At 36.5% G+C, this 26,463-nt stretch overlaps 1 protein-coding gene across 1 annotated transcript in view; it reads right to left on the bottom strand.

The window, feature by feature from the left end:
* The window catches only part of ZNF385D (zinc finger protein 385D), a 909,549-nt gene that overhangs the window by 408,882 nt on the left and 474,204 nt on the right, over nt 1-26,463 (bottom strand). The window lies entirely within an intron of this gene.

Below are 26,463 nucleotides of genomic sequence, written 5' to 3'. Positions count from 1 at the left end.
CCAACTAGGTCCTGCTCTTCTGACACTTTGCAGTACGTGTACCCGTATCTTTTTTGTTGGGATTTATTATTTACTTCTCTGACTCCTTAACTTTAATCATGACTGTGGCTATTTCATTTCTATTCCCAGAATCTAGAAGAACTCTTAGTATTTAATAAGCAGTGCATGAATATTTATTGATTGATAGAATAACTAACTGACCCATTAACTGGGTGAATTAATTAATAACAGAGTACCTTAATTAATATTATTAAGAGACTGATTTGGCAAATTAAGAAATGATAAAGGACTTGAGTAGTAAACTGAAAGCTGTATTTGCTCATTAATCAGATCTGTAAATTCATTCAACAAACATTAAAATAAGTATCTATAGTGCGCCAGAAGACTTGATTGACTGGCAGTCGCATCCATCATTTCCCTTCTGTGACAGGCTAATTTGGCTCTCCTCCTTCCCATATACCTGGGCCAAGCAGCAAAAACCACTGCCTCTGTGCAGCATATCAGTCCCTAAAGACGAAGGCAGGAACTGAAAATCAAGTTGGACAGAATCAGTGAGTGTTAGGCATGCTGCCATATTGTTTTCAAGCCTACGTTCTAATTTTCTTTTAAACTCTAACTCATCTTATGTCCTTTTAAAATCATTCCTTGGCAACTCACTTGGCAATTTGTTTCTTGTCAATGAAGTGAGAAATGGAGGACAAAAGAAAATGGCTAGGGCAGTCATGTTGGATACACTGCCCTATCCGTTTTGTTTTGGAAGCACACCCTCTAAAAGGCAACTGTTGGAGACACCATGGTTTTTACTATGTTCAAAATCTACCAGAGCTCTCACCGAGTTTTTCTCAGGGGCTTCTAGGTCTTTTAACAAACGGGCAATGTTGTTAGCAACAGCTACATTACCACTCCCCAAACCCATTCCCATCCCCATCCCAGAAAGTAACTTAGCATATTGTTGCTTTCTCTAAGATTTTGCTTGCAATCTAGTCCTAACATATTGTCTCAAAGTAATTTGTCTCCCTTCCCTGAAGAATTTTTTAGCCGATGAAAAATTGTACTTTGTGGCCTCCCAAACTGCCCTGCTCGAGCAGAGATTGTGTCTGCACCACCCGGGGAATTAATCACAGCGTCACAAGATGCATACCCCGCACAGACTGCTGGGAAGTTGCATTTCTTTATGAAGATAAGGTACTGTAGGCCCCATATCATTTGCCCTCCGTGGAACTAAGGCCTTCCTTGTCATTTCTAGTGTTTTAATCCTGTGAGTCGGAGTTTCATTTCTTTCTTATTTTCACAGGATTTTCTAATCACTGCATTAATCGCAGTCCACTGAAAACAGTTTTTAGTTTTATTCCTTCTCACATATATCAGAAAAAGTTGTCCAAATGAGATGTCAGCTAATATAGGCCTGGAGCCCTTCTACTTGCAGAATTGATACTTAGTTTGTCTCAAAGACTTTTTTTAACCATTTGCACTGAAAGATACAGAATGAAAACTTGTTTCTAAACCATACTTAAAACAATACTTATAAAACTTCTATTTTTTAAATATGTATTTATTTTTGAGAGAGAGAGGGAGAGAGAGGGAGAGAGAGAGAGAGAGTGAGAGAGAGAGAGAGAGAGAGAGAGAGAGAGAGAGAGAATGGGGAAGGGGCAGAGAGATAGGGAGAGAAAGAATCCAAAGCAGGCTCCAGGCTTCAAGCTGTCAGCACAGGGCCCAATACGAGACAAGAGATTATGACCTAAACCAAAGTCGGACACCCAATTGACTGAGCCACCCAGGAGCCCCATAAAACTTATATTGAATGTAAGTATTGCTTTAAGGGTTATGAGCTGATCTAAATCACATCTGAATTTTTATAATAATTATTTGTGCCAATAATTCTAATATACTGTGATGTTAATTCAGTTTATTTACATCTTGCTGAAGGTGTTGAGAGAGGGTACCTGATAAAACTATACCATCAAACACAAGATGGAATAAAAGTTATCTACCATATATCTATATTCACACACACATACATAGAATAAACTATGTGAGTATAGTATATGTTTGTGTTCATACAAACACATACACTTGCTATAATTTCCAAGAGAAATTATTCACATGAGGTATTTAAAAAAATTTTTTTGAATGTTTATTTATTTTTGTAGCAGAGAGAGACAGAGCATGAGCAGGGGAGGGGAAGCGAGAAAAGGAGACACAGAATCTGAAGCAGGCTCCAGGCTCCAAGCTGTCAGCACGGAGCGTGACGTGAGGATCAAACTCACAAACCATGAGATCATGACCTGAGCTGAAGTCGGACGCTTAACCGACTGAGCCACTCAGGCACCCTTAGCACATGAGGTATTTTAAAGCACCAGTTGACATCGAACTTTCATTTTCATTCATTGATCATCTCTTCATAGTTCTTTCTTTGTGGGTATGTTTCAATAAATGAAGTTAAGACATTCGTGTATCCAGGATTGTTTCCATGGACCCACCTACTTCTCTACATGCATTCATTCCTCCTGTACTCTCATCTAATTCTTTGGCTTTATGTAACATTCCCCAATTTTTATCTTCTTTCTGAAGCCCTTCTGTGAACTTCAAATTCAGTGACTAATGGGCATCTCCATTTGATTGTCAACAAACACTTCAGAATTCACATGTAAAGTATGAACCCCTGATCTTCCCTTTGAAATCAGCTCTAATTCTAGTCTCTCTCACCTTTTCACCTGCTCAGTTCAGAAATCTTGGAGTTCTGTTTGGTTTTTCTAATCTCTCTTTTTCATATGCCACATAGAATCTATCAGGAGATCTGTTGGCTCTACCTTTTAAATAAATTTAGAATCTGACCACTACCTATCCCCTCCTTCATTGCCTCTTAGTCCAAGCCACCATCCTCTTTTGCCTGGATTATTGCAGTGCATTCCTGACTAACTAGCCCAGTTTTCTTCTTGCCCCTTTAACTCTAACAACCAGCTCATAGGTGCTCAATAAAAAGCATCTGAAAAAATGCAATGCAATGCCCTTAAAATATGCTTTCAAAGGAAACTTAGAACTTGATTTCAAGTAACTGTGTCAGAAATCTAAAAAAAAAAAAAAGAAGAGTCACAGACCTAAGATAAAAATAAAACTCAAGGCAGACAATTCTAAGGGGAGCTAAGGTAAAAAGCCTTCACCTGTTCTACCATGACTCCACTTAAGTATATTATTCACAGCAGGAATACAATTTCCATGCCCCTACTTATCAAGACCTTCCCTCACCTCTATTTTTTAAAACTGTAATAACTTGATCTCAGCCCTCACTAGCTTTTCCTCTCCTCTTGATCTTCTTTTGTGTCACTTCATATAACATAGATTTAGTCATTCATTTTTATATTTTGTATTGTTTATGCCTATTAGACTATAACAACATGAGGAAAAGTTTTTTGTTTTTGTTTTTGTTTTTTTTTTTATATTTTGTTCACATTGTATCCCCAGGTCTAGAACAGTGCTTCACATATAGCAGGTTGTATTGTTCAGGTGATAATCCTGATGCTCTAAGAAGAAGTAGGGAGGTTACAGAAATACTAGAGCTCAGGGAGAGCTGAAGCCATGTTGGGGGGTTGGGGGGGTGGGTGCCTGACAGGATTTGTAGTCCTGGATGGAAAGGGAATGGACCCAGTACTCAGCCTGAAATATCAAGGAGCAGAGAATACATGTCCTGACCTCTGTTGTCTCCTGCCTTCGAATCTTCTGCTGACACTGCCCATTGGTCAAACACAGCGGAAGGCTGAGATCAATGGAACCCAGCAATTCAGGCCAGGGGCCAGCCTCTCAGGGCACAGAGCCAATCAGAGAAAGACGAAGATGGATCTGAAGAACAATCAGAGAACAACCAGTATGCACTTAATAAATAGCCACGGAACAAATGCAAGGCAGTGTCCTCAAAATGTGGTTTCAAAGGAAACTTAGAACTTGAATCCAAATGACTGTGTATCTCAGAAACTTTTAAGAATACTAAGGGCATAAAATAGTAATGAAACTCAGAAGAGGTAATTCTGAGAGGGGTTAACGTAAGGAGGTTCTAACAGGAGCCACAGAGGAAAGGTTATTTACACAATGGACCCTTTTGGTTAAATTAAATGTTCACATGGATGGGTAGATATACATGGGCAAAATGTCACGGTTCTGTGTAAGTTCTACCTGTAACTCCTCCATTTAACTGGGTGGCTTTCATGGATTGCATCATTAATTCCACTGCCTGCCATGATGCAGCTCTATGCTGCTCCCCTAGCATGCCGGCAAGGCGTAAGGGCTTCCCCATGACAAACCATCAGATACCAGGGCCAATCTGTAAATGCCATGCGTTTCCTGTTTTTCCTGACTGTATACCCCATTTCTGGTGACCTTTGCTTTATGACAAGAGATCTAGGAACAGATCTGATATCAGGAAGCCAGAATAGCAGACATCCTAGCCACCAGCCCGCACATATAAGGAGGAGAAAAAGTAAAACTCAACTTTCATATCTGAGGTTTGAGGCAGGGTTTCTTTTAAGGAGCAATGCCACCTGGAACCAGAATTTATTATTTCTGTAAATAGTAAGGAAACACAGGTAAGAGATGAAAACCTCAAAGCAGCTACTGAGCTTTTCTGCTCCGAGATCCCAGAAACTCAAAGAACTTCCCTTGGCAAAACTACACTTTATACTGTGCCTGCAGATTTACTTCTGCTTTAGGAACAAAGCCAGGAACAAAACCACCATGTGGAGAGCCCAGAAGTTGGAGAGTCAGGGTTATGCATGTGTGGATTTATCTTACCTCTTAAGTAGTTGGGTTTGGAAAAAAAGAAATAGAAAAAGTTGGAAAACAATACAGGGAGAAATACAGTTGCCCATTTTTATGGTCATGTAGATGAGAAGAACATTCTACTGTTCCTCTCTGTGCTCTCATCAAATGCCCACGAAATATGGCATTCAGAAAAAAAAAAAAAAGACAAAACAGCATGTCAAGGTGCAGGCCCATCAATTCAGCAGCCTCCAGAGCTCTCCTTCCTGCAAAGAGCCTGCCACTGAAACAACATTATTGCTGGCTTTGACTCAGGAAACTCTAAAGACATTTTTCCCCCTGTAGCTATGAGGTGCTGACCTCACTGCTGGAATTGGAAGATAAGAAAAATGTTTTAATCCATATGTTAATTATTGAAATTAGAACTGCAAACAAATATTTTGAGAAACTTCAAGTTGCTTCCAAACGTGGCACTTTCCATTTTAAGCCCAAAGTGTAATTGTGTATTCAAAGGCTCAGATCTTCCCTAAGATTCATGCATTATGTATGCTGTACTTCCCTGGGATATGGAGGATGTCACGCTCCGCATCCTGCTGAAATGGGGAAATAATTTCAGACAGAGTTTGACTTGAAAAAGTATCAAAACTTAGAAAAGAGAAAAAAACATGGAAACCACTTTGTTGGATTCAGAAACTTTACTAACATAGAGGTCTTTTTTGGGTAAATTAATATATATGAAATTAAGATTGATGTTGAAATAGTACATTAACAACTACAGAAGAACACTCTTTTGTGCAAAAAAAAAAAAAGTAGTTCTGAAACAAATTGCTCCTGCCAAGTTGCAGTGCACTTTTTCCGTAAAGGGCCAGATACTAATTATTTTAGGCTTTGAGGTGACATGATTCCCGTTGTAAATACCCAACTCAGTCCTTGCAGTGAACAAACGTCCATATGTAAACAAGTGGGTAGAACTGTGTTCCAATTAACTCGTATTTACAAGGACAGGAGGTCAAACAGATTTCACCTGCAGGTTGTAGTTTGACAACCCCAGATATAGAATATACTTCTACAGAGCAGTATTTTTACGAGGTGAGTTAAATATTTAAGAGCATTATTGCCTACTTTTGTAAGTTGATTATTCCTCTTGTAAATGCCTGGGCCTCTTTCATCAGCTGGACAAGTACAGATTTCCCCACATCAACATCAGTTAAGAAGGGAGACATTTACATTGCCAATATCAGAGTGCTCCTGGGAACAGATCAAGCATCCTGTCTGTATTAGGTTTAACATTTCCATCATCAGGTTTAATAAAATCTTAATAGTTCTCAAAGCTGGGCTCATAAACACTTTCTGTAACTTGTGCTTCAAAATCATATATTAATTTTAGCCATTGGAACCCAAGGCAGTTCTACCGCAATGACTTTCTGCTGCTCCAGGGAAGACTAGGCTAAGGGAATTTGAACATCTGTCTGTAGCAACTCCACTTGGAGTTCCATTTGGAGATCCCTGTCAAATGAAATGAAAAGGGACCGGATGTAATAACATCCATTTAGATTCACTGCCTAACTCTCATTTAGTTGTTCTGATTTCTTTTAGTCTCTGGGCATATCTGCCGGGGCTTATTTTTACGGCTGCTCTATGGTAAAGGTTGGATTAAGGTACTTCCTTATTTTGCAATGCTAACAATATACGGCCCAGGGCAAAGGGCAGAGTTTAACCTCTGCCAGTTCAAGGTCAAGGTACAATATTTTAGTCCATCCAGCCAAGCCAATGAGGGTGGTCAACTCACTAGTCTATTCACAGACAGCCTCCTACTTCATGTTCAGTGCCTCTGGGAAACCCAAGGAAACAGACTGCTTTCAAAACCAGCTCTATTTTATTTATTTATTTTGTCATGCCACAGTACAGGTGTTTCAACAGTATCAATACAGTCTGTCATCATAAACTGGAAAATTTGGAATGATTACAATTTTTCTATGTTCAGAAGTGAAAATTTTCATTTAGGGGCATCAGTTGCTGCTCATGGAAATGCATTTATCTAATTGCCTTCACTCATATCACTTAATGTCCTGTACTCTGATGACATTTCTAATACGACCTTGGGAACAGGTAAACCCTCTTGTGTGTGGAGTGGAAATGTAGATAAATGCAATTAATTAAAATGAATATAGGGAGAATTTCACCAATATATAATTGACTTGAAATAGCTTACCACTAAAATCACTGACCAGGCAGCATTATTCTGCAAACTCTAGCTGGGAAAGCCAAATGGCATACAGTGAAAGAATCTTTCCACTAGCCATAGGTGGCCGTGGCTTTAGCAGAACAGGAGAATGTAGCAAAATGCTATGGTTATCTCCCTAAGACACTTTTCTTCTCCTATTTAATAAAATGTGTAAATTGGTGGGTAATATCTGTTCGTGGTAACCCAATCAAGGTGATCCCATCCCTCTGCCACAGCAGTTGGCTGAGATAACCTGTTTTATGCCAATTAGCATATAGCATTCCTTTCATACTTTGCACATATAATCTGGGCCAGTGAGACAGGAAGAAAAGCCCTAGCAGCTTTGTGAAGAAGAGGTTGCTCATGTACCAGGAAAGCCACGCCAGGCCTTGAAGACATCATTAAATGGGTAAATCAAACCAATCCTGAAGCTAGACCATCACATATGATCTAGATAACCCTTTAATAAATATAATGTATATTTTAAATTATTAAGTATTTCATGTGTACAGGAAATTCAATACTGAGACAGATACCCAAGTATCTCATTTATGTTAGGAAATATCAACACTTTTCTATATTGATATCAAATACCTTTTTTTAAAGAGAAACTGTTTAAAATATTGTAGAATGTCTTAATTCACATTTCTGTACTTAACTAATTGGAAAGAGATATAGAACTACCATGGAAGCATTATTGGTAAATTAATTCTGTGTACAAAAGACAAGATATCTCTACTTTTTAGCAATTTCAGGTTAAAAGCCCAAGATAAGTGCAGTAAATACAACAGGTTTGCTATTGAACATGACCAAAGATACGAATCATCATGGACTGTGAACCAATTTGAGATTCTTATATCCACTAGGACTAGATGAATAAAAAATGAACGGAAACAGAACAAAATGTTTCCCTTTATCATCCCTGACTAAAGATATGCCAAGACTTTGATACAGAGGCCACAGGTAACTTCCATCACCACATCATGTGGCACATTTGAATGAGTTCTCTTCTCTTCGTGCCCTCATTGTGCTGTGTGTATGTGATTCCAGCATGAGGACTTATACTAAAGAGAGGTAATTAAAATAGAAGGAGACCATCATCCTAAAGCCCAGATGAAGCCGTCAAGGCAGGCAGTTCCTGCCTCCTTATAAAGGTCCTTTTTCTGTTTGTGTGGGTCCAGTTATATCTGCCACTACAGATCAGTGAGCACTGTGCCAACAGCCCTAATGCCCTAAGACACACCCAATTCAAGTCAAACTGGACTATTAGCTCAATTATAACTGTTCTTGGTTGTTTCCAGGATTTCTGGAGCCAAATGAAGGTAAACTAAGGCTGTCCTACATCCCACTTCACTTAGTTTTATTTGAAAAAATGCATTTTCCCTCACCTTGTGGACAGAAATGTGAAAACAGATTCAAATAATCTGCTTGCAAAGAGGTATACATAGTCGAAAATACACACATACATATGCATAGAATCCACTGTCCTCAAAATCCTAGAGGCCAGTTGCATAAAAATATGTTGGGAAACCATATTAGAGCTGATCTCTAAGCAAAATAACTTACTGACATTGAATTAGATGTATCATTTAAAATGTAAAACTATATGCTGATAGCTAATTTCTTTTCATTCTGTATTTCATCATCTGCCCCATTTATTTCAATTTTGTCAAACTAAGTGTTCAAAGTGTTGACATTCTTTCTAAGATAAATGCCAGCATTTGATTATATTTTTAATGTATCTTTTCTAGGCCATTGTAGGCACTCATTATTTGTTGAGTGAATGGATGGATGAATAAATTAACAAATGTCAAATGCTCATATTAAATGTTTGTCTTCATACTTTGTGAAACCTTTTTGGTTAGGAGAAATGAAAATAGTATTCACATTTAACACACATAAAATGGTCATCAAATCATAGACTTTAAACCTATGTTTCTGAGGACAAACCAGTATTTAAACAAACGGCATTTAACTCAAGAGTTGGGGAAATTTAGTAGTGGAGACAAGATAAGAAGCTGTGGAGGGTCTACTGAATGCTGGAAGAGTTATTCAGCACGAATTTAACTCAGAAAACAACAAGGACTTGCAAAGACAAACAGTCAATATGTCAGTATGACTGATGCAGAAAGGTCAGAATTTTAAGTACTGGACTCGTGTTGCCAACAGAGAAAGAAATAAGGAGCTATTAGTGTATCTGTGCAGACACAAGAAAGTACCAGTCAGACCCAGACATCTATAAAACATGAATACAGTGAGTTCGAGTTCAGTGTTTCTCAAACATTAATGTGCATATGAATAACCTGGGGATCTTGCTCAAAATGGAAATTCTGATTCACCATGTCTGGGAGAGATTCTACATCTCCAGCTAGCTTCCAGATGATGCTCATGCTGGTGGTTCAGGGACCATGCATTTCTTAGTAAAAAACCTGGATCTTCAGAAAGAATAAAAAAGATCCAGATAACAACTGTGCCTCACCAATATATATGTTGCGGATATAACTTGCTTATGCACATATACACCCATATGAGTGCACAGAGTTTGTTCCGTAGTTTAGTTTTCAGCTAGTCCTTTTATTGCTATTTTGAAAACCTGAGCTCAACAACCAAGGTCATGTAAAGAAAGTATACATGATATTTGATCCTTATCAGAAGGTGTGATTGGTTGGCCAGGTAAGCCTCCTTTTTATGTCAACCCCATTTATGATAAAAAGGAAATGCATTGGATGAAGAGTCTTAGGAAACTTACAAATTCTCTGTGCATCAGTTACATCATCTCTAATTTGGGCTGCTTACCTTTCTTCTCTAAGTGCTTGCTCCTCTAATCCTAACTGAGTAATCGGAAAAGTTGATTAACTCTTATGAACCTCAGTTTTGCTATTTTTAAATTATGGATAAAACAGAACTTGTGAAGATCAAAAAGTTGAATATATTTACAGTGCTTAGTACAGTCTTTGGTATGTCACGAATGTTCACTAAATGACAGTGCTAAAAAAAATTAGTAAATAATCCAATACTATTAACCATTTTCTAAAGGACTATTCTGGTTTACTATTATTGTTATGCCTCTAAAATTAGTCTTTTAGCTGTGGGTGTGCCTGAGGATAACTATAAAGCTTTCCATTCCATTATTTATTCCCTACCGTCACCTTGTTTAATTCTTACTTCTTACTAAGAAGCTTAGTATTCAAGCCTAAAAATGTCCTTGTAAAATATCATTCTTTATTATGCCAATAACTCAGAAATGTAGGTCAAGTAAATATAAGTGGTGTGTGAAATGAAGCCTTCAGAGTTAACAGTGTTACTGACCAAACAGTCAAACATTGTTAGTGTGATTATAACAGCCTAGAGGAGCCATCGTGCCTTCAGCACAATGCTTTTCTTCTCTTTTGCAGCAAATACTTTGGGAGTTGGGGGACGGTAGTTTTTACTTTCAGAAGATCCCACCACTTGCCATATCTATTTTTATTTGGCATAACAAAGTTACGTTTTGTCACGTTTTTATTTGTTAGGTTAGCCTGTGATAGAACACTGCAAGTAATTATAGCATTTGGTACACACTATGTGCTTCCAGAGCCCTTAAGAAACACCATGAATCTGTTCTACAAACTTATAAATAGATGGAATCAATACACAGTGAAACCTCGAACACTCATTCCATACTAGTTTCGAATTTGTAATTTATCAGATATAGGTATGACTGAATTTGCTTTTGCATTATTTGTAGAAGGAAAAAAAAATCTTTGTTTAGCAAAATAACAAGGTCATTTACCTTTTTTAAAGAATATATTATCACTAAGGCATTTAAAACGGGACCAAGGGGATACAGTGTGATACATGCCAACATTGCTTTCAGTTCATTAAAGCAGACTCATCAGATCTTCTTTGACAATATTGTTGATGTACACTCTTGAATGTTACTAAATAAATGTTTAGTAATCACACAGAATGTCTTTATTGAGAACTTGCTAAGGTAGGGTGTACAGCTGAACAGTTCTGGGTAACTGTTAAATTAGGTGGTGTAACTTGAGTACTTACTTTGCAGAAGAGCCTGAGCTTTTCACTTACATGGACTGAGTTTCTTACCCATTAAAATTGCCTTGCTTAATACCAAGGTATGTGAAATTCAAGTACTGCATTATTGAACTTGTCCCTTTATTCAAATGTGTACACTTTACCACTTCAATACAACTAAGAGATTTTTAAGTGCAAATATAAATATTTCATTTTCAGCTTAGTGCTATAACTTATCCTGTTTGGGTAACCAGATGCTGTGACAGTGCAAAGGACACTCACAAGATTTACATCATTGGGTGTCACATGACTAAATACTTGCTTAGAAAACAGTACTAGATACTATCTTCATATAGAATTATAAGTAATATACTGGTTATATCCTCAATCTGTTTCTGTTTATAACATTAATATATATACATATACATGTATATGTATACATATATCTATATAATGATAATTTTAAAAAATAGTAGCGAAATGTAAAAAATAGTTTTCTCTTGATTTTATAAATCTATAATCAAACAAACAAACAAACAAAAAATCTCTGCCCGGGTTTCATGAATACACCACTATGCATCCAAGGCAGCTGTTCTCAAACCTGAGTTTGCATCAGACTCAAGAAGAGGGAGTGCTCGTTAAAAGACTCTCTGATTTCAGTAACTCTGGGTGGAAACCAAGAGCTTGCACTTCTAATAAGTACCCTAGCTGATGTTGATACTGCTAGTTCTGCAACCATATTAGAAAGTCACTGCTCTAGGGGCGCCTGTGTGGCGCAGTCGGTTAAGCGTCCGACTTCAGCCAGGTCACGATCTCGCGGTCCGTGAGTTCGAGCCCCGCGTCGGGCTCTGGGCTGATGGCTCGGAGCCTGGAGCCTGTTTCGGATTCTGTGTCTCCCTCTCTCTCTGCCCCTCCCCCGTTCATGCTCTGTCTCTCTCTGTCCCAAAAATAAATAAACGTTGAAAAAAAAAAAAAAAAGAAAGTCACTGCTCTAGAATATCTCATTTTCATTAGGCATACACAGTACCAAGATGTTCTATTTTGACAATGATTTTTGTCCATTAGGGCAAAAATTTACCATGAGCAAGAATTTGTTACCATGTTTTCATCATCAGATTCTTTAAATCAATCATTACAATCACTTGAGTGTTTAAAAATACATAAATACAGTAAAATCTTGGATTTGCAAGTGCCTTGTTCTGTGAGTGTTCTGCAAGACAAGCAAACATTGCTAATAAATTTTAACTTGATAAACGAGCGATGTCTTGCAATACGAGCAGTACAGGATGCTGAATATCACACGATCACAATGGAGCCAATGGTTCTCTCTCTGTCTCTCTCTCTCTCTCTTGCTCTCTGCGGAACTGTGGGTGATCGTCTCCCATGCTCGGATGTTTGGTCTCAGGCCGCGGTATTTGGGAGAAATCAGTGACTTTTCAGAACGTTGAAAGATGCCCACGACTGTGTATTTTTTGTCACTTCAAAGCACCTACGGACAGTCTTTTGCTTTACCATACAAGAGTAAGCTTAGGAATGCTTTGCTTCATTCTAGGTCAGATATAGACCCTTTCCTCTGCTGTTTTATTGCCAGTTACATTAAATACAGTATATGACAAGATTTTATTAATACTGTACTGTAGTCATCATCTGTGCAAGCACATACAATGGTCCCCATGCAGAAAAAGATTCTATTGAGCCACAAGACAGCAGTGATTCCATGAGTGATAGTGAAAGTTGTCCTACACAATAACTCTCCTGTCTCTTGTCTCCCTCATACCAGCCATGAAGGTCTTCAAAGGTAAGTGCAGGTTAATTTCTTTATTTTTCTTTACGTTTTGTGTTTTATTTATTATTTCATGTTATATTACAGTATTGTAATCATTTTTATATGAATATTTTGGGTTATGGAACAAATTATCTGAGTTTCCATTATTTCTTATGGGGAAATTCGCTTTGATATACACATGCTTTGGATTACAAGCATGCTTCCAGAATGAATTATGCTTACAAACCAAAGTTCTACTGTACCTGGATGTTACATCTTTAGACTTGAGGTGAAGCCGGGGATTCTACACCAGTGGTTCTCAAACTGTGGCCTACTATAATCCACTAGGGAGCTTTTAAAAATCCTGGGAACTGGGCTGTACCCCTTAGCAAATTAAATCAGAAAGTCTGGGGTAGGCCTCAGGCTTCACTAGATGTCCAGGTGATTCCAGCGCTTCCAAAGTTGAGACCAATATGTATGCTTGCTATATTAGAAGTCTATTCTAGAGTACTCTTTTGCTCTTTTCTATGATATTACAATAATCACGAAAATCAATCTCTCTCTCTTTCTTTTCCACTCTCTCTCTGTCAAGACTGCATCTTGATCACATATTTGTATTCTTTCATTACATTTAAGTCTCTAGTTTTTAGGTATTTATAAATGTTTTATTGGAAACATATTTCAGTGTTTATTCTTTTAATATAATTTATTGTCAAGTTGGCTAACATACAGTGTATTCGGTGTGCGCTTGGTTTCGAGGGTAGATTTCCATGATTCATCGCTTACATACAACACCCAGTGCTCATCCCAACACATGCCCTCCTTAGTGCCCATCACCCATTTTCCCCTCCCCCCCATTTCAGTGTTTATTTTTAAATAAGATGTATTATTTTATTAGCTTATTTTAATGCCTTTCATTCTCTTACTTAATGCTAAGCAGAAATGTATTTTAATAGGTAAAAACCCAACAGACTTTTTAGTCAGTTTTGAGACCTTCAACTAGAGCTGTCCAACAGAACTTCCTGAGTTGATGGAAAGATTCTGTAACTCTTCTGTTTAATATAGTAGCCACTAGCTACATTACGTGACTTTTGAATACATAAAAATGTAGCTTGGTGCACCTTAAGAAACTGAACTTTAAACTTTGTTTAACTTTAATTAATTTAAATTTAGTTTATTATTTTTTAATGTTTATTTATTTACTTTGAGAGAGGGAGAGTGGGGGAGAGGCAGAGAGAAGGAGAAAAAGACAGAATCCCAAGCAGACTATGTGCTGTCAGCACAGGGCCCGACATGGGGCTCGATCCCACGAACTGTGAGATCATGACCTGAGCTGAAATCGAGAGGTGGATGCTTAACCAACTGAGCCACCCAGGCACCCCTAATTAATTTAAATTTACATAGCCACAGGTGGCTAGTGGCCACCCTATTGGACAATACATCACTAAACAATAAATTTTATCTAGCACAAAACTGGCCTACAACAAGTAGTAGTTACTTTATAAACTGCTAATAACCCTTATATATATGCTTTATATGAGGTGACCCTTAAACCTTTACTTAGTTCTAGGCTCTATGCTAAGGAATGGTGCGCATTATAACATATGATTCTTTTGACAAGCAGTTGATTAAAGTTTTCTAAAGTGACAGAGAACTTTAATCTTTTAAGCCATGTGATCTCTAATGCACCTTCTCAACCCTGCTGCTGTAGTAATGGCATACATAAACAATTCATATATAAATGAAGGTGGCTGTGTGCCAAAAAATCTTTATAACATAAGCAGCAGGAAAGATTTGGCCTATGGGCATAATTTGTAGATCTATTTCAAGATAATCCTATAAATTCATAGATGAGGAAATAATAGCAAAAGGTGAGTGCATAGCCAATCTAGGCCAGTGACTTATTTCTACTACAAACAATTATTTCATCATTCACTTCCCTACTTCTGAGTATCATTTTATTGGAACCACAAGAGACAACTTCTTGAAATGAATTACCCACAATAAGCTATTCCTTCTCTACTTTCTTTCCTGGTCATCTATTCAAAGACAAATGTCCTCAACATATAGAAGATGAAACTAGACCACTTTCTTACACCATAAAATAAACTCAAAATGGATGAAAGACCTAAATGTAAGAAAGGAAACCATCAAAACCCTAGGGGAGAAAGCAGGCAACAACCTCTTTGACCTCAGCCACAGCAATTTCGTACTCAACACATCTCTAAAGGCAAAGGAATTTAAAAGCAAAAACGAACTATTAGGACATAATCAAGATAAAAAGCTTTTGCACTGCAAAGGAAACAATCAACAAAACTAAAAGGCAACCAACGGAATGGGAAAAGATATTTGCAAATGACATATAGGATAAAGGGTTACTATCCAAAATCAAAAGAGAATTTACCAAACTCAACACCCCAAAAACAAATAATCCAGTGAAGAAATGGGCAGAAGACATGAATAGACACTTTTCCAAAGAAGACATCCAGATGGCCAACAGACCATACAGTGTATGAAAAGATGCTCAATGTCACTCATCATCAGGGAAATACAAATCAAAGCCACAATGAGATATCACCTCACACTGGTCAGAGTGGCTAAAATTAACAACTCAGGAAACGATAGATATTGGCGAGGATGTGGAGAAATAGACACCCTCTTGCACTGTTGGTGGGAATGCAAACTGATGCAGCTGCTCTGGAAAAGTGTGGAGGTTCCTCAAAAAATTAAAAATAGAACTACCCTATGACCCAACAATAGCACTACTAGGAATTTACCCAAGGGATATAGGAGTGCTGACGCACAGGGGTACGTGTATCCCAATGTTTATAGCAATAGCCAAATTCAACAATAGCTAAATTATGGAAAGACCCTAAATGTCCACCAACTAATGAATGGATAAAGAAGATGTGGTTCATATATACAATGGAATGCGACTTGGCAATGAGAAAGAATGAAATCCTGCCATTTGCACCAACGTGGATGGAACCGGAAGTTATGCTGAGTGAAATAAGTCAGTCAGAGAAGGACAGGTATCATATGTTTTCATGCATATGTGGATCCTGAGAAACTTAACAGAAGACCATGGGGGAAGGGAAGGGGAGAAAAAGTAGTTACAAACAGGGAGGGAGGCAAACCACTAGAGACTCTTAAATACAGAGAACAGGGGCACCTTGGTGGCTCAGTCGGATAAGCGTTTGACTTCAGCTCAGGTCATGATGTCATGGCCCATGAGTTTGAGCCCCGCATCAGGCTCTGTGCTGACAGCTCAGAACCTGGAACCTGCTTTGGATTCTGTGTCCCCTCTCTTTCTCTTTCTGCCCCTCCCCGACTCATGCCCTCTCTCCTTCTGTCTCAAAAATAAACAAACATCAAAAAAAAAAAAAAAAAATACACCAAACACACTGAGAGTGGATGGGGAGTGGGGTGGGGGAGAGGGGAAAATAGGTGATAGGCATTGAGGAGGGCACTTGTTGGGTTGAGCACTGGATGTTCTAGTAAGTATATTTGACAATAAATTATATTTAAAAAAATTTTTTTTAAGTTGACAGCCTAAAAAAACAAACAAACAAACAAAACAAAACAAGAAACAAAGATGAATGTCCTTTTACTATTACTAGGTCCACTATTGTAATGTACTTATATGCTGAGACTTGATGGTACAATTCTTGGTTCCAACTACTACTGAGCAGAAAGCAGAATTATAGCATCGCAGTTGAACATTTTTATGAGTTTATGTGTATTATTATTAAATACAGCTATAAGAAGTTGATCTGCCATATATGTTCATTATTTTACCTAATGGCAATTAAATGCCTATCATATTCAAGGGACAATGCTGGGCATTATTACAGAAGACAAGAGCATACAGCCTGCTTCTTTCCAGGGTGCTTAGAGCCCAAGTAGGGAAATTCAAATCACTGTAATACAAATTGACTCAAGAGAGGTAGAGACTAAATATTTAGCAGTCCAGAGAACCTAGAGACCACTTTTCACTAGAATTCAAATCAATTCAATTAATGTTCATCTACTAAATGTCTTCTTTGCCTGGAATTTTGTAGGCTGCTGGCAGAATATGAAAAAAAGAAAAATATTAGATTTCCTGTTTCTTGAATTTAAGATACCATTAGAAAAAGCATGAATACACTCTTCAAACAACTGAAGGAAATCCCAAGGGGCTGGTTAAAAAATATTCTATAAACCCTATAACACAGCTCCTCAAGGAAATTAAGAGTAAAGAAGACCACTGCAAAATGTAATTACAGTCTGAAGACTCACATCCTACGGACGGCCCAATGCATAGGGCTAAAAAGTTTGTGTTTACACAACAAGTAACATCAAAGTGTATTATCATGTAGTATTCCAGTTGACAAAAAAAAAAAAAAAAAAATTAGAACAAAGTGGTATAACTATCGCCCAGCAATCAATAGGGTCAAAGACCTTCAAGTTTTAACACTGTACCATCAAACACAAACTATTGTCAAAATGTGTACAGCCAACGTATCAATCTTAGAACTCCTATGGTACAGCTGAGTGATGCATGGAGTGAAGACTTCTGTGGTAGCTGTGAACAGATGAAGGATGGTTAAGTCTTCAGAAAGTAATTATCACTGGGACAAAAGCCAATTTGGTATATGTATGCTCTAAAGCTCAAAGGATCCAACAGAGCAGAAACACACCATTAACAGGAATGGCACAATAACAAAAATTAGAATCCCTTGATACACACAATAATTTTTCATGTGCATTTTTAAAAAATGATCTTCAATATATGTTTATTATTTCAGCATATTAACAACACCCTTGCCTCTCCTTCTCCTCTTCCTTTTTCTTCTTCTTACCATTCCTTTTAAATGCACCATGTGGCCATTTGGAGGGGATGGTGGACCACTCTATCAGACATTTTTTGCCATTTAAGTTAATTCTAGATATACTACCATTAATCCAAATGCATATTTAAAAGCATCATGGTGAGAAAAAGCACAGTATTTCACACACATAATTCAAATGGAAAGTAAAAACTATTTTCCCAGCATCTAAATAGGTCAGTAAAAGGTAGTATGTTTTTACCTGAATAGAGTATAGTATTCTCAATTATAGTAATACTTTCTTTAACTGCATTCTTATTTCATTGTAAACATGTTATCCATCTGTTACATGGATGCCTAAGGCAAACTGTGCCTTCCTGAATAAGACCCTATTTTCAGAGGTGAAATTTTAGACTCTGTCATATTCTATAGATTGCCTAAAACTTGAAACATTAAAATGCCACAACATCAGGTGGCAAGAATTATGAGAAAAAAGATTCATTTTATCTCTATTTCAGTTGGAGTTTACTTATTTTTTTTTTAAATTTAAAAAGCCTGTTTTCCCTCCTATCAAAATTGTGCGCTGCATAACAATGCTTGGAGGGACGCAGAAAAAACATTATACAAACTCATTAGCACACAGATTAAGCCAACAGAAAGAGATTACTTTATCGTTTCATTTAAAGACTATCATTCTAGTGATAATGGATTGGTATATTTTCACAGGGCAGAGGTGCAATGTCAAATAGAATGATATTCAAATGAGACTTGAAGCCCTCTTCAGAGGCAGGATGCACACATTACATTACTAGCTTCCCTAACACACAGTCATTAAAGACATGCTTATTACTATTGTTGTTGTTGTTGTTGTTGTTATTGTTACTAACAATAATGTCCATAGAAATTATCACAAACCTTGCAATAAAAAATGTCTTCAAATGTGACGCCCCCACCTCCCATAAAGCCATCTTTTCTTTTCTTTTTTTTTTAAGTTTATTTATTTTTGAAAGAGAGGGAGAGGGAAAGTGAGAAAGAGGGAGAATATGAACTGGGTAGGGGCAGAGAGAGAGGGAGACACAGAATCCAAAGCAGGCTTCAGGCTCTGAGCTGTCAGCACAGAGCCCTACGCGAGGCTTGAACTCACCAAGGATGAAATCATGACCTGAGCCCAAGTCAGATGCTGAAGTGACTGAGCCACCCAGGCACCCCAAGCCATCTTTTCTAAAGGAGGGATATGTACTGTATTCAGAGAGCAACCCTGATAGTGCCAGGTTTAAAGGTTGGGAAAATCCACCAAATTGAATTAAATCAATTGAATAAGCACCATTAATCTATATTGTGAGGGATCAATAATGAATAATTGACAAGCAGCATACAGGCTTACAAAATATTAAATGTTTTAAATGATATAGTTTAGACACACTCATAGTGAAAAAAATGTATATTATTCTTAGCTTGTGCTGCTATATAAGAAGAAAAATAAACATGTTATGGATTATAGTAATTTGTTAATGTCACCTATTTTGAGTACATATTGGATTCTTCTATCATAAAATAGAAAATTAAGCCTGGAATCAATCTAAGATATTATTTAAATAAATTTCTTGCCAAAGCAGTATTAAAACCAGCTACATAAAGTAGTTACAAGTCTCTTAAAAAAACTGCAACTTAGTGTTAGGGAAAATTTTTCTTTAATTTAAATGAAAAATAGTATGCTCAAAATTGGTAAAAGGTTTGTAAGGTAAAGATGACAAAACAAAACAGATGCTGTGCTTTTATATACCGTTGTGGAATTTAAAAAACATCTCCCAAATGTACAGAATACACATACCTCGTTTTAAATTTGAACAGTCAATCCAAAAATATTCACTAAATAAATTGCAACTGCAAACTTAAAGAACATTTCAGTGGTATGGATAGCTAAATATTTCAGAAATTATTTGTCCCCAGGAAGTAAATATTCTTCCTGACCCAAATCACAATTTTCAGCAAACATGGCTGGGCATTTTGGCTCCTTTTTATCAGCCATACATTAAAATGCCCATGCATGATAGGCACATATACAGAGGATATGCAGAAATTGAGCAATTCCTCCCTGACATGTCTTTTTATGTAGATGTTAGCTTGAAGTAAAGGGCAAGCCCCAGCTCTGGTTTCATCATGGTAACAGTAAGACTGGATTCAAGATACGGATGCCTTTATATCCAGTACACAAATACATTTGCTGTTAAATAAATAAAGTCTTACTGCTAGCATGAGTAAATAAATCTGTAGTCTGTACATGTATGTGATCCGTGTAAAAGGTAGCACTACTATAAATCTGATTTCTGACTTTGTAACTTGCAATTTGAGGTTCACATCTACAATCAAAAACACCTTTCTCTGTGGTATCTCACTTGGAAGGGTGCCATCTGCCACATGAACCTCTTATTCAAATGTACTGTTACTGGTCTCAGACTTCAGTGGACCTCAGAACCACTTGACACCCTGCAAAAAACAGATCCTTGGGCCACACACCCCTAGGGATTCTGATTCAATGTGTGTGATGTAAGACCCTTAGTCTGCATTTCTAACAACTTCACAGGTGCCGCTGCTGCTGTTCTACTCTGAACAGAAGAACTACAGGTTGACTATGTCTTAAAGATATAGAGTATCTTCTCTTTGAAGACTCCCAGGGCCCCCCTCAATAAATTTAATATACATAATAGAGCCTGTGTTTAATTTCAGGTTATTTCAAATGAACTTTCCATATTTGATCAAACTCTTATTATTGTCATAGGAAACAAAACAGTAGACAACATTAATAAACTAAAAACCCTTTGCATAATGTGTGTCATGACTTGGCCAATATATAATATTGATAAAATTTTAAAAGAAATATGGTTGTTACCCATTATTAGTGGATAGGTAATTACACCCAAAAGCCGTACATCAAGAGTTACAATCCAGCTATATGCAGAAAAACAGAATTTAAAAGACTGACTTCTTGTGTCAGCTCCAACATGTAAAAAGCACGGAAGTCATCACTCCCAACGTCATAACAAGAAAAAAACCTGAGTAAACTGAAATTCAGTGACTTCTCTTAGATCCACTTCAGAACAGGACAAATCACCACTGCCAAATCTAGAGAGGCAGAGAATACCAGAGGTCAGTTTACGGGAAGAAGTTGTGAGGCCAGTAACTGATAGGAACATTTAAATGGAAATTTGATGAATTGCCAGAGGCTGAATGTGGACCAGTTAGAGAATTAGAGTCCTAGGGGCTGATTTTTAGAAGGGAGTCCCCACACTCTTGGGTTTTACCTTCAAGAATCCCATCAGGTTCCCAAGAATGAAGATTGGAGAAATTACTCCTGCGTTGGGGAGATAGAGGTGAGAAGTAATAATTTTGATTTATCCCTAAGGCGTTCTCCATAAAAAAGTTCTGTCATTCAAATTACTATATCACAGCCTATGTGGCTTGAAAGAAAATCTCATAATAAAACAATTCCAGGCCAAAATATATAATGAATGTATATAACTCAACAACCAAAAAACGAATAATCCATTAAAAAAATGGATGGAAGACATGAACAGACATTTCTCCAAAGAATACACACGAAAACATTCTCCAACATTCCTCAACATCAGGAATATGCAAATCAAAACTGCAATGAGATATCATCTCACACTTGTCAGAATGGCTGAAATCGAAACACAAGAAACCACAAGTGATGGCGAGGATGTGGAGAAAAAGGAACCCACTTGCAATGTTGGTGGGAATGCAAAATGGTAAGGCCACTGTGGAAAACAGTATGGAGATTCCTCAAAAAGTTAAAAATAGAACTACCTGATGATTCAGTAATTGCACTACTGGGTATTTACCCCCAAATACAAAAACACTAATTCAAGGGAATACATGTACACTATGTTTATTGCAGCATTATTTACAATAGCCAAATAATGGAAGCAACCAAAGTGTTTATGGATAAATGGAGAAAGAAGTGGTATATATATACAAAGGGATATTATTCAGCCATAAAAAGGGATCAAATCTTGCCGTTTGCAATGACATGGATGGAGCTAGAGAATATTATGCTAAGTGAAATAAGTCAATCGGAGAAAAAAAAATACCACATGATTTCACTCATATGTGGAATTTAAGACACGAACAAATGATCAAAGGAAAAAAAAGAGGCAGACCAAGAAAAAGACTCTTAAATGTAGAGAACAAACTGATGGTTACCGGATTACAGTTGGATAGAGGGATGGGTTAAATAGGTGATAAGGATTAAAGACTACACTTATCATTATGAGCACTGAGTAATGCACAGAATTGTTGAATTGTTATATTGTATACCTGAAACAAATATAACACTGTATGTTAACTATACTGGAATTAAAATAAAAAAACTTATTTAAAGGAAAAATTAGATGAAACAACTCCAGGCCACTCCAGCTTTCTGGTTCCATCTAATGGAAAGAAAAGGAAAAGGCTAATAAATTATTTTGAAGGTCACATCCTAGGAACTCAGGCCATTTAAAAAATAGATTTAATCATAAGATTAAACAATATTTCTCCTTCCCCACATTGTATCACTACATCAGTAGAGCCTCAGGATAGCAAGACTACAACTGAGAGAGAGAGATGCACATTCTATTCAAGAAGGACTTCTTAGGGAAACCCAAAGGTATACAGGGAAGGAAAAAGAATAAACCACAGGAACTCAAGTCTGAAGTCTACAGCTATGATAAATATTACACAGTCCAGCTTCCAGCCAAATGAATATAAAACATGATATTAAAAGCCTAATTACCTTAGTTCCCATAATCAGAAACACTATGTCCAGCTTTCAACAACAACAACAACAATAAAATCACAAAGCATATTACAAGACAGGAGGAAAAACAGTTGAGACGACAAAGTATCAAAACAAGATTCATATATGACACATATTTTGGAATTATCAGACAGGGAATAAGTAATTATGATTAATATGTTAAGTTATAACTGAAAAAGTAAATAGCAAGCAAGAAGGGATGGATAATGGAAGCAGAGAAATGAAAACTCTAAGACCCAATAAAAAATACGCTAAAAATAAAAAATATTAACAAACAATGAAACACTTTTATTGGGATTGTCAGTAGACTATATACAAACTTAACGATGTGTCAGTAGAAACTACCTAGCTTCAAATACAAAATGAAAAAAAAAATGGGAAAAGAAGGAATATCCAACAACTATGAAAGAATTATAAATGATGTAATATCATTAGATATATTTACATGTAATATGTAATTATATATTTGTATAATTTGAATAGAAGGAGAAGAGAGAAAGAAGAAGAAAACAATTAGAATTAATAGCTAAACATTTTCCAAAATAAATAAAAGACACAAAAATATAGATCGAGGAAGCTCATAAACCAGAAAGCAGGATAGCTGGATAAAAAGAAAAAGTTTACACTTAGGCATACCATGTTCAAAGAGCAGGCAAAGACAAAGAGAAAATACTGAAAAAAACAGTTGAAAGAAAAACACCTAGCCTGTAGAGGAAGGGATAAGAATTACATTGGACTTCTCATCATAAACTACACAATAAAGAAGAGGGTGGAGTAAAATTTTTAAATTGTTGAAATAACCCACCAACACAGGATTCTTCAACAGGAAAATTTTCCTTCAAAACGTATAGAGAAACAAATAAAACTAAGGGAAATTTTGCCAGTTGATATTCCATGCTAGAAATGTTATGAATTCTTCAGAGAGAACAACGATATAGGTCAGAAACTCAGATCCACATAAAGAAGAGTCTTAGAGGGGCGCCTGGGTGGCTCAGTCGGTTAAGCGTCCGACTTCAGCTCAGGTCACGATCTCGCGGTCCGTGAGTTCGAGCCCCGCATCGGGCTCTGGGCTGATGGCTCAGAGCCTGGAGCCTGCTTCCGATTCTGTGTCTCCCTCTCTCTCTGCCCCTCCCCCATTCATGCTCTGTCTCTTTGTCTCAAAAAATAAATAAACGTTAAAAAAAAATTAAAAAAAAAAGAAGAGTCTTAGAGAAAATAAAAGTAAAATAAAATATTTTGTTTTTTCTTATTTGTATTTCTTATTTCTATCAGTTAAAAATTTGTTCAAAGTAGTAATAGTAACAATATATTTGGTCATTTTGGCTTAAGGATAAATGAAGTGAATGATAGAAGTGTTTTTAAGACACGGGAGGAAGAATGTGGGAATGTTCTGTTATAAGGTACTTACACTCCTGTGAAATGTTACCTGAAAGTGAACTTAGGATAGCTGTAAATGCATATGTATATTGCACTAAGAAATTTTAAAAAAGAAGTAGAATTGATATGCAAAGAAAGGATATTATATAAGATCATAGAGACTACTCAGTTAAAACCAGAGAAGGCAGAAAAATAGGGGAAGACATAAAATTTAAAAAGGAAGACAATGAATAAAGAACACTTATAAATATGGTATATATTAATCCAAGTATGTAAATAAACTATATCAATAGTCATTTTGAATGTGAATGGTCTAAGTGCAAAAAATAAAAGATAAAGGCTCTCAGTGGATTAAAAAAGAAAGACCCAATTTTTATCGTTTACATTAAAAACATCTTAAATATAAAAACACATACAGATTACAAGTAAAGGGATCAAGAAAGATATATCATACTAACACTAGCCAAATGAAAGCTCAAGTCACTATATTAATTTCAGACAAAGCAGTCTTCAGAGCAAGGAAAATTATCAGGGACAAAGAAGGGCACTACATAAAGATCAAAAGGTCAGTCCTTCAAAAAGAAACAGCAATCCTTAATGTTTATGTGACTAACAATAGAGCACCAAAATACATATGCAAAAACTGATAGAACTTCAAGGAGAAATAGAAAACTCCACTATCATTGTTGCAGGTTTCAACACTCCTCTATCAATAACTGACAGATTCACTAGGCAGAAAATCAGTAAGTATATAGAATAGCACCATCAATCTACTGGGTTTGACTGATATTTAGATGATCCTCCACCCTAAAATAGCAGATACACATTATTCTGAAGCTTACATGGAATATTTGCCAAGAATATTCCCATATTTGGGGACCATATTTGGGGCCATAAAATACAACTTATCAAACTTAAAGGAGTAGAGATGATACAATGTCTGTTCTTAGACCACAATGGAATTACTCTAGAAATCAATAACAGAAAAACAACTGACAAATACCAAAATATATGAAGATCAACTCGTGTGCTTCTAAATAACACATATGTCAAAGATCAAGAGGTCCTAAGAGAAAAAAAAAATTAAATAAAAAATAAATTGATCATGGGGCACTTGGGAGGCTCAGTCGTTTTGGACCAGGTCATAATCTCAGGGTTCTTGAGTTTGAGCCCAGCCTCACCCTGGGCTCTGTGCTGATAGCACAGAGACTATTTTAGATCCTTTGTCTCCCTCTCTCTCTCTGCCCCTCCCTCACTCTGTCCCTCTCCTGCTCACATGCCTGTGCACTGCCTCTCTCTCTCTCAAAAATAAATAAACATTAAAAAATATCGATCACAATTTGTGAGATATAGCAAAAGTAGTGTTTAGAGGAAAATTTATAGCTTTAGATAAATATATTAAAACAAAAAAATCTAAATTTAATAATCTAAGTTTCTACCTTGAAACATCAGGAAGAAAAAGCAATGCAGTGCCCTAAAACAGGCAGGAAAAAAGAAATAATAACAATTAGAAGAGGAATCAGTGAAACTGAAAACATGAAATTAATAGAGAAAATCAATAAAACAAAATTTGGTTCTTTAAAAACATCAATAAAATTGATTAACCTTTAACCAGACTAAGAAAAAAAAAGAGAAGACACAAATTACTATTATCAGAAATAAAAGAGACTTGTAACTACGGATCCCCTAGACATTTAAAATGATAATAAAAGAATATGATGAAAAACTCTGTGACCACAAATTTGATAACTTAGATGAAATGGACCAATTTATTGAAAACCACAAATCACCAAAACTCCCACAAAGAGATATAGATCAGTTAAACAGCCTTATATCAATTAAAGAAATTGAATAAGCAATTAATCTTCCAAAACTCTCACACTGGTGAGACTTACTAAACATTTAAGGAAGATATGGTACCAATTCTCTATGATCTCTTCTGGAAAACAGAAACAGAGGAAACACAATCTAACTCATTCTATGAGATCTGTGTTACCCTAATATCAAACGAGATAAAAACATCACAACAAAGGAAAACTATAAATTAATACCTACTAAAAACTTGGATGCAAAAATTCTCAAAATATTAGCAAAGTGGATCCAACAGTGAATAAAGATTTATACACCATGAGCAAACAAGACTTATTCTGTGTATGCAAAGCTGGCTTAACATTCAAAATCAATGAATGTGATCTATTGCATCAATAGAGTATAGAAAAAATTAATCACATGATCAAGACACAGAAAAGCATTTGAAAAAATCCAACACCTATTCATAGCAACTCCTGGCAAATTAAAAGTAGAGATGAACTTCTGTAACTTGATAAAGAACATCTACAAAAAAATTCTACAGTTAGCATCAGACTGGTGGTGAGAAAGGATGGTGTGCTTAATGGGGAGCTTTGCCAGTAAGATTAGGAACATGGGAAGTATGCCCCCTTTCACCATTCCAATTCATTTGCTGAATACTGGAAGGCCTAGCTAAAGCAATGAGACAAGACCAGGAAGTGAAAGGTATACAAATTGGGAGGAAAGAAACAAAACTGTGTTTATTTGCCGATGACATGATTGTTGTATATGTACAAACTCCCAAGGCATTGACCAAACCACACCAAACCAATTAACAACAACAAAATTAGAATTAAACTGCAATCATAGCAAGGTTACAGAATACAAGGTTCACATGCAAAAGTCATTTGCTTTCCTA

Source organism: Puma concolor, chromosome C2, assembly GCF_028749965.1.
Source record: "Puma concolor isolate L17-30 chromosome C2, mPumCon1.1.hap2, whole genome shotgun sequence".
Lineage (NCBI taxonomy): Eukaryota > Metazoa > Chordata > Mammalia > Carnivora > Felidae > Puma > Puma concolor.
Note: the sequence above shows the minus strand (reverse complement) of the source record. Positions and strands in the feature narration are given on the sequence as shown.